The sequence below is a fragment of the Macrobrachium rosenbergii genome, chromosome 57 (assembly GCF_040412425.1).
Source record: "Macrobrachium rosenbergii isolate ZJJX-2024 chromosome 57, ASM4041242v1, whole genome shotgun sequence".
In the NCBI taxonomy this organism is placed as follows: Eukaryota; Metazoa; Arthropoda; class Malacostraca; order Decapoda; family Palaemonidae; genus Macrobrachium; species Macrobrachium rosenbergii.
The window spans coordinates 9,916,427-9,925,394 of record NC_089797.1 but is presented as its reverse complement, the minus strand read 5'-3'; the positions used below and the strand labels follow the sequence as shown (position 1 = coordinate 9,925,394).

The window sequence follows — 8,968 nt, the reverse complement described above, 5'->3', positions numbered from 1 at the left end:
ACCGACGTCCCCACACCTATCGCTTCTACCTCAGCTACTCCTGCTGCCACTGATAGGGAAGAAGGCGCCAGCGTGATATTCCGCCCATCGTCACATTCAAGACTACAACGATTGCCACCCCTAGTAAGTTTAGGTGGAGTTGTCGGCCGAGACCCCAAGTAACGTAAGGACTCCCACAAGGAACATCGTGAGCGCCTTTACTCTGGCCCAACTCCAGGGGCGGCAAGGAATGCAGTGTCACCAGAGGAAGCTTTCAGTTTATTTTTCAATGATGATCTCATCCAAGTGATTGTGACGTGGACTAACAAGGCCATTGATACATTTGCCTCCAACTATAAAAGAAGATCAGCCACTTTTGCTCCACTGTGCCATTAGAAGTCAAAGCATTGCTGGGTGTACTTATCATCAGTGCCCAGAAGTGCGATGAACACATCCCCACCAGTGAAATGTGGAGCGTGGATACAGGTTGTGGTCTATACCGTGTGGCAATGTCCCAGGCTCAGTTCAGGTTCCTTATTCGGTGTCTAAGATTTGACGACCCACAAACGCGACAGGTTCGGCGAGAGGTTGACAAGTTTGCTGCTGTGAGGGAAATATGGGACATTTTTATTGAGAGATGTGGCAAACTGTATGTCCCCATGAAAACCTCACTGTTGATGAGCAGCTACTGGGATTCAGGGGCCGCTGCCCCTTCCGTATGTACATTCCCAACAAGCCGGCCAAGTATGGAATCAAGCTCGTTCTCATCAATGATAGCAAGTCCAAGTACTTGGTTGGTGGCATCCCATACTTGGGGAAGCAGGGGACTCAACCAAAGGGCGGCCTTACACTCGGCCATCAGTTTACCGAGAGCTAACGAGGCCTTACCATGGAACACACAGGAACGTCACAACTGACAACTGGTTTACCTCTGTTTCCCTGGTATCAGATCTCTAAATAACTGTGGCATGACTCTTGTTGGCACAGTGCGCGCCAACAAGAAGGAGATACCGAAGGAGATGACGGACAAAGCTACAAGAGAGCGTGGATCAAGTGCCTTCCTGTACACAAAGGAAATGACTCTGGTGTCATATGTGTCTGATACATCCAAGACAACAAAGAAACTAGTGTTGCTCCTGTCATCTCAGCACACTCAGCCCAACATTGGCACTAAAGGAAAACCGGAGATCATTGAATTCTACAATTCAACAAAAGGAGGCGTTGATACGTTTGACCAGATGTGTTCCGGGAATTCCTGTTCGCGCAAAACAAGACGTTGGCCACTCTGTACTTTTTATGGAATGGTGAATGCTGCCAATGTAAACTCTTACATTTTATACAAGGAGAATATGGAAAGAGGGGGCAACAGAAAAGTCATATCACGCCAGAAATTCATGCTGCAGCTCGGGAAGGCCCTAATCACCCCATGGGCCACGTCACGGCTGGATTTACCCTTGCCCCGATCCTTGCAGTCCTTGATCACCACTGTCTGCAATGTACCATCACCAGGCAGTGCTGCAGGATCACCAGGGACATCTTTCTCAGCCAGCAGCGGTGCATTGGTGCGCTGTTGTGAGTGCCCGGTCAAGTCCGATAGGAATACGCGTCACAGATGCAACAAGTGCGTCAAGCCGATGTGTCCTCTGCATCTGTATCCAGTCTGTGGTGACTGTATCTAACAGGTGAGTGTATATATAGTACTGTATGTGTTTCATTGATGTACTTTGAGTCATTTGAAGCATAATTTGCCATACTGCAAGTGTTGAATAGAAAAATTAATTTGGTATGTACTGAAAAAATTTACCATTTTTGTCTGTCTCCCATACAGATTGTATACGAGCTTGGGAGATGGGATTCAGCCAGTACGTAGTCCCATGACAGTAGAGAGTTCTACACCAACAAAAACAAAATTCAAATCATTTTTTTTTTGTCAATTTAATTAGTAAAGTACTCCAAGAAAAGTCTATTTTTTTCTGTATTTTTGAAAAAAAATAAAAATATGATTTACAGGAGGATTTCATTTATAATAGCCTCAATAAGAGAAGGAGTTATATTTCATTCGTATGTGTTCCAAATAACAAGATTTTCAGGATAAGTATTTTATTTTAATTATTTAATTACCGGGTGAAATTCACCCAGGGTTACCTTTCATGTTACGGAAATGGAGGGTTACCGTTCTAGGGTTAAGGGATTGCTATCAACTCCATTTGAAAGTAACAAACTCGCGGCGTTTTTTTTTTTACTATATACGTGGAATTTCTGGATCCAAGGGAGTAGAATGGGATGGAATGCAATATAAAATTTAGGCCAAGTCCTGGAATTTATGAGGTCACTCAGCGCTGAAAGGAAAATTGAGGGTAAAAAGGTTTGAAAGGTGTAACGGGAGGAAAAAAATCGCAGTTTCACTGTGAAACAACTGTTAGGAGAGGATGGAAAGTAAGACGGAAGAAAGCGAATATAAACGGAAGTACTGTAAAAGGAATGAAAGGGGCTGCAGCTGGGAGCTGAAGGGATGCTGCAAAGAACCTCAAGTAGTGCCTATAGCGGAATGGAATGGAATATAGAATTTTGGCCAAAGGCCAAGCGCTGGGACCTATGAGGTCATTCGCGCCTGAAAGGGAAATTGAGAGTAGAAAGGTTTGAAAGGCTTAACAGGAGGAAAACCTCGCAGTTTCACTATGAAACAATTGATAAGAGAGGGTGGAAAGTAAGAGGGAAGAAAGAGAATATGAACGGATGTACAGTAAAAGGAACGACAGGGGTAGCAGCTATGAGCTGAAGGGAGGCTGCAAAGAACCTAAAGTAATGCCTACAGTTCACCACGTGAGGTGCACTGACGACACTGCTACCGTACGGGGTCAAAGGTAGTAGAGGGCAGACAAGGTTTCTGTATTGTTGATGGTACTAGCTTAAGCCAGCCAGGTGCTTGCACGGGCTCTTGCTCCGAGAGCGGCCCATAACCAGTATTTCTCTGTATTATGAGTTTTTATGAACTCAGCCTGATTACCAGTGAACAGCCCGTTAGTTGGCAACGAGGCACGGGCTCTTGCTCATTGAGCAAGAGCCCGTGCAAGCACAAGGCTGGTTAAATCTCTAACAACTAAAACTACCAACTGGCAATTTGACAAAGATGTCCCTAAAGTACACTAGATAGTTCAAAGTGATTCTCGTAAAATCTAAATGAACGCTCGAGCAAAACTTTTCAATTATTGGACCAAGTGGACAACAATGAAATAATGATATTCTTCAGTATACTGCACACCCTAGGCCTATCTGGGGGAGGGTGGGACCAGCATCTCTGCCCTGAATCTCTTGCGTATTCGAAACCTGTCAAACCTGTAACCTATTTCGCTCTCTCCTTCTTTTTGAACGGATTTCCCTATCTGAGAGAGAGAGAGAGAGAGAGAGAGAGAGAGAGAGAGAGAGAGAGAGAGAGAGAGAGAGAGAGAGAGAGAGAGCAGTTTCGGCGAAAATTCGGCCATGCTTTTTTTCCAGGAGCCACTGTTCTCATTAGCCACTCGTTCTGGAAAGTCCCAGTCTGGAGAAGGGGATTGGGGGTTGGTGGACAAATTCATTGGCAGGAACAATCGAGAATCATTCTCGACACCCCCCCTCTCTTCCGAGATATCTCAGGAATAGTGAATAATATCGTCAACAACAATAGGCGTACTAGCAAAAACATTTTCCAGTGCTAGTTCTGTGCAGCCAGTCTCTGAAACTTGACTACTGAATACCCATAACTTGAGGTACCACTAAATGTCAATACTTTATGCCTACCTACCTATCCTTGTTCTTAAGTATACCTCAACACTAGGGTACTAATAAAAGTATTTTCCATTGGTAATTTAGTACAATCAGTTTCTGACACTTGGCTACTAAATATCCATAACTTGAGGTACCACTAAATGTCAATACTGTATGCGTACCTACCTACTGTTTGGCCCAAGTATACCTCAACACTGGGGTACTAATAAAAGCATTTTCCAGTTTCTGACACTTGACCACTAAATTTCCTTAAATTGATGCCCAACCAAATGTCAAGATGGCTACCTGCTGTTTGCCTCAAGTATACTTCCTCATTATCTCACATATATAATTATGGAGCTTATGTAATTTGCCTTCATAGTATTATTCCTCAGTCTATCCTATCATCTGACAACTATACCCTTCTTAAAATGTTATTCACAAGTCGACAAAATCTTTTAGACATCATTTTTTTTGCAGTGCCACAATTCATCTCTGTATAGCAATACAGACTGTATTAGACTGATGTATATTCGCATTCATATTATACTTGCTTTTGTTATATTTTCCCAGTCTTACTGATCATGCCTATTGCCTGATTAGTATTTTTCGTCATACGTTATATTCTAAGTCTAAAGAACCTATATTGGACTTTTGTCCTAAGTATCTGAATGCATCAACCTGGCTGACATTTTCTCTTAGTGTTCATTTCATACATTTGTGCATAATGTCTCGTTATTTCTGTCTTCCTTACATTTACCTCCAATTCTGTCTTGATATTATGACGTATTCCTCGTATTCTGAGCCTGTCAAATTTCTATCGTTACTGCAGTCTAAACCTTCTCTTCCATTTCCAGCACCCCCCCCTATTTTTTCAGAGCATTATACAGGATTCCTTAATTAACCTTCCCACGTCTGCTGATGTTAACACCAGCCTTTAGAGGCGCCAGTCTCTCTCTCTTTTCAATTTAAAATTTTCACTGAAGTCAGAAGAGTTCTTTTTTTTATTTTCACCTGGAGTGTTGATGTTTTCCGACTGCATGTTTGGCAGAGAACGTTGACAAAAATGATACTAATTAAATATTTATTTTTCTATGTCCCTGTTGACCATAATGGAGTCAACAATTCAGAGAACTGAATTTTATATATTTGTTATGATTCAGGCTTCCATTTTTTTTTTTTTAGATTTAACTCAGGTATTTACTTTGTGAAGAGGCTTAATATTTGTCTTTGGCAATTCCATGCGTGTACTTAAAACAATTACTTTGATATTGAAGTTGTTAAGGAATGAAATAGTTTAATGAGAAAAATGATTCTTTCGTGTAAATGGTAGAATTTGAGTAACACCATGCTAAAGGTAGTGTCTTCGAATATTAAGGAATTTTCTATTACCTTCTGTTACTTCTTTCTAATGAAGACCATTTGTTTTTCAAGTCAATGGCCCCTTTGAGTTTGTTCCATATGAATAGGGTTCATCTCTTTTGTAAACCCATTTCCGGGTATAAATGCTCCCTGCATATACCCCTGCCGCCTTCCACCTCCTCTCAATGGTAGCAAGCGACTGCGGAAGCGCCGGAATAATAAATGAACTTCGAACAGCTGTTTTATAATTTACCTGCTGAAAAGAAGAAACTTATACGCCAAGTTGAGAAGGCGAAATATAAAGCTCAATGGTCTACAGAGTGCCATTCTTTTCAGCAAAGTTTGCCTCAAAGAGGGCCTCCTTCCAAATTAATAATAATAATAATAATAATAATAATAATAATAATAATAATAATAATAATAATAATAATAGAAAACGATCAGGCAAAATCCTCTAGGACTATGATATCAGAACAGACAGGGTGATATGTGCTAATAGACCAGACGTGACGTTGATTGACAAAATCGATAAGAAAGTACCACTCACTGATGTCGCAATACCATGGGACACAAGGAGTAGATGGGAAAGAAAGAGAAAAACTTGATAAGTATCGAGACCTGAAAATTGAATTAAGAAAGATTTGGGATACGCTAGTGGAACACTAGGTACGATCCCAAGATCCCTGAAAAGGAATCTGGAAAAACTAGATGCCGAAGTAGCTCCAAGATTCATGCAGAAGAGTGTGCTACTAAAAACAGCGCACATAGTGAGAAAAGTGATGGACTCCTAAGGGGGCAGGATGCAACCCGGAACCCCACACTATAAAAACCACCCAGTCGAATAGGATGACTGTGATAGACCTATAATAATAATTTTTATATATCTATATTTCTATGCGTCCTTCAATATAACACTTTTCATTACGTACGTCGCCATGCTGCTCAAAGTTTTAAGAAAAAGACACCGTCACCGAATCATGGCCTACTTAGTCGTTTTGTGAAAGCTTCTCGCTACGTTCTCGCTGTTCATTTAAAAGAAAATTCTCTGTCGTGAAGACCAGACTGGGGAGAAAAAACTTAATTAAGTCTTGACACGACACTGCAAGAATTTTTTTTCCAGTTGAAGAGAAAAAAAAAGAAAAGACTTATTAAAGCAGATAAGGAAAAACCTGAGAGAGACGAGTTTCCTACACGTGAAAATATCAGATGTGATCCGTGTTGCGTCATGTCATGTAAGCAGAGCTGATTTGCGTAAATAAATTTTTAGAACTTTCTATGCAAGAAAAAACTTTAGGGAGATGTACCCGGTTCGTCTTTGCTCACAGTCGGATAAAGATACGAAAAGTCGAAGTTTTAACCAAATGTCGAGGAATCAGATAGCGCGTGTAGAAAAAGAGACTTCCTTTTGAAGCAACCTCATCGCGTTGGTGACAGCTGGGGGATGGATGACAAGAGTTACAAAAGAAAAGACTTTTGTTATGATCAGTTGGACAGAAAACCACGCTACATTATTTTGTTCCTAAGACTGACTATAAAGTGGATTATAACAGATATAAGAAAATGTTAACTTTAGAAAAGGGGTACGGTAATTCAGAGCTAAGGTATAAATGTGTTTATGATTTTGAGTCACAGTAACATTAAAAGTTAAAAAAAAATATGAAATATTGGCATTACCCTTCTTTGCGTTATGCAGTTTTATATTTTCTAGATATTTTCAAGCTGCAAATTATTATTTGTGGAAATGAACAGAGACAAAAAAATATATTAATGAGTCATTAAAAATAAGTGTCCCAAGTAAACAGATCGACATAATTATTTATTCATCACTGTTTGTACGAAATTGATCGATGCGTAGAACAATTAATGATTTACTTTACATATATATATATATATATATATATATATATATATATATATATATATATATATATATATATATATATATATATATATATATATATATATATATATATATATATATATATATATATATATATATATATATATATATATATATATATATGAAATTTTGGCATTATCCTTCTTTGTGCTATGCAGTTTTATATTTTTAGATTTTTGTAGGCTGCAAATGATTATTTGTGGAAATGAACAGAAGCAAAAATATTTTGTTAATGAGTCATTAAAAATAAGTGTCCAAAATAAGCAGAAGGAAAGATTACCTATTTATCAATTAATTAGTTATTCATCATTACTTTTAAGAAACTTATCTATATAAAGAAAAATGTATATATACACATATATATATATATATATATATATATATATATATATATATATATATATATATATATATATATATATATTACATTAACACAAGAAAGCTTGATTAACATTCGTAATTAACAGAAATCTTATATTACCCTGAACTTAATTTTGCCGGTAAAACCCGTAGTTAAGTGAGAATAATTTCTCTCTTATTTTGAAGACTAATGGAAACTTGCATTAAAACGAATTTCCTTTAACTTGTTCCCATGTGTATGAAAGGTAAACTCAAAAAGATTTAGCAGAAGTCATAATTTTTCTAAACAAATATGAGATATGGTGAGTACCTCGTTCAAGCAAATGACTAAGCTCGAGTAATGTAAGAAAATAAAAACAAGTAAAAAATGGGCCGAAGTTCCTTCGGCGCAATCGAGTTTTCTGTATAGCCGCCACTGAGTATAATCAAGGCCACCAAAAATAGATCTACCTTTCTGTGGTCTCAGTATAATGATGTATGAGCCCCGGCCCGTGGAAGCACGATTGTGGCTGACTTTAACCTTAAATAAAATAAAAACTACCGAGGCTAGAGGGCTGGAATTGGGTATGTTTGATGATTGGAGGGTGGATGATCAACATACCAATTTGCAGCCCTCTAGCCTCAGTAGTTTTTAAGATCTGAGGGCGGACAGAAAAAAGTGCGAACGGACAGACAAAGCCGGCACAATAGTTTCCTTTTAAAGAAAACTAAAAAGAAAACACTTGTCACATATAAAGACAATTCAGAGAAATGAGTTTTCGTATAATGCCAGTAAGCTCTGCCTAAATGAAAGGATGAAAATGTGGTTCAGGAAAATGAGAAATGTTACAAAACGTAAAAAAAAAGTTAGTAAATCTTTCCACCTAGTGACCTCATTTACAGCTCAAGCATAATATCCACTGTTTTTTCAGGAAACAACGGCAACGCTCCCCTTGTGGGTTACGGAGAGCAGGCAAGGACACGTGTGGCTGTGGCATATTTTGGAAATTCTTAATACTTTATATATATATATATATATATTATATATATATATATATATATATATATATATAAAATATATATATATATATATATATATATATATATATATATATATATATATATATATATATATATATATATATATATATATATATATATATATATATATATATATATATATATATATATATATATATATATATATATATATATATATATATATATATATATATATATATATATATATGCCAGTGATGTCACTGTGATTGATATTTTTGTGGGCATCAGTTTTTGTCGGTTCTATTTCAAGAGACAACGTAAATCGCGAGACGTCTCTCAGTTATTTAAATGCCAGAAACACAATTATTAATGATTTTTTTATATGGAGCCTCACCATTTTTGGTTCTTTTTAAGCCCAAGGTTACAAAATATTCAAGCACGCTGAATGGCAGGTTAGAAAATATTCTCTACAGTAGAAATGTCTGTCACTCACTTGGCATAAATCTATATATTAAATTATTAAGTTTATGATGTGTGTAAAAATTCAACATTCAAGAGATCACAAATAAATTAAACGAAAGTCTTATAGTTATTTGATAATGAAAGAGAAATAAGTCATTATGAACCCTATGGACTGTATTT

The 8,968-nt window shown here is 37.4% G+C and overlaps 1 pseudogene; it reads left to right on the top strand.

Annotated features, from left to right (window-relative positions):
- Positions 1–1,936, top strand: part of LOC136836990 (piggyBac transposable element-derived protein 4-like) — a 2,786-nt pseudogene extending 850 nt beyond the window's left edge.
- The last annotated feature ends 7,032 nt before the right edge of the window (positions 1,937–8,968 follow it).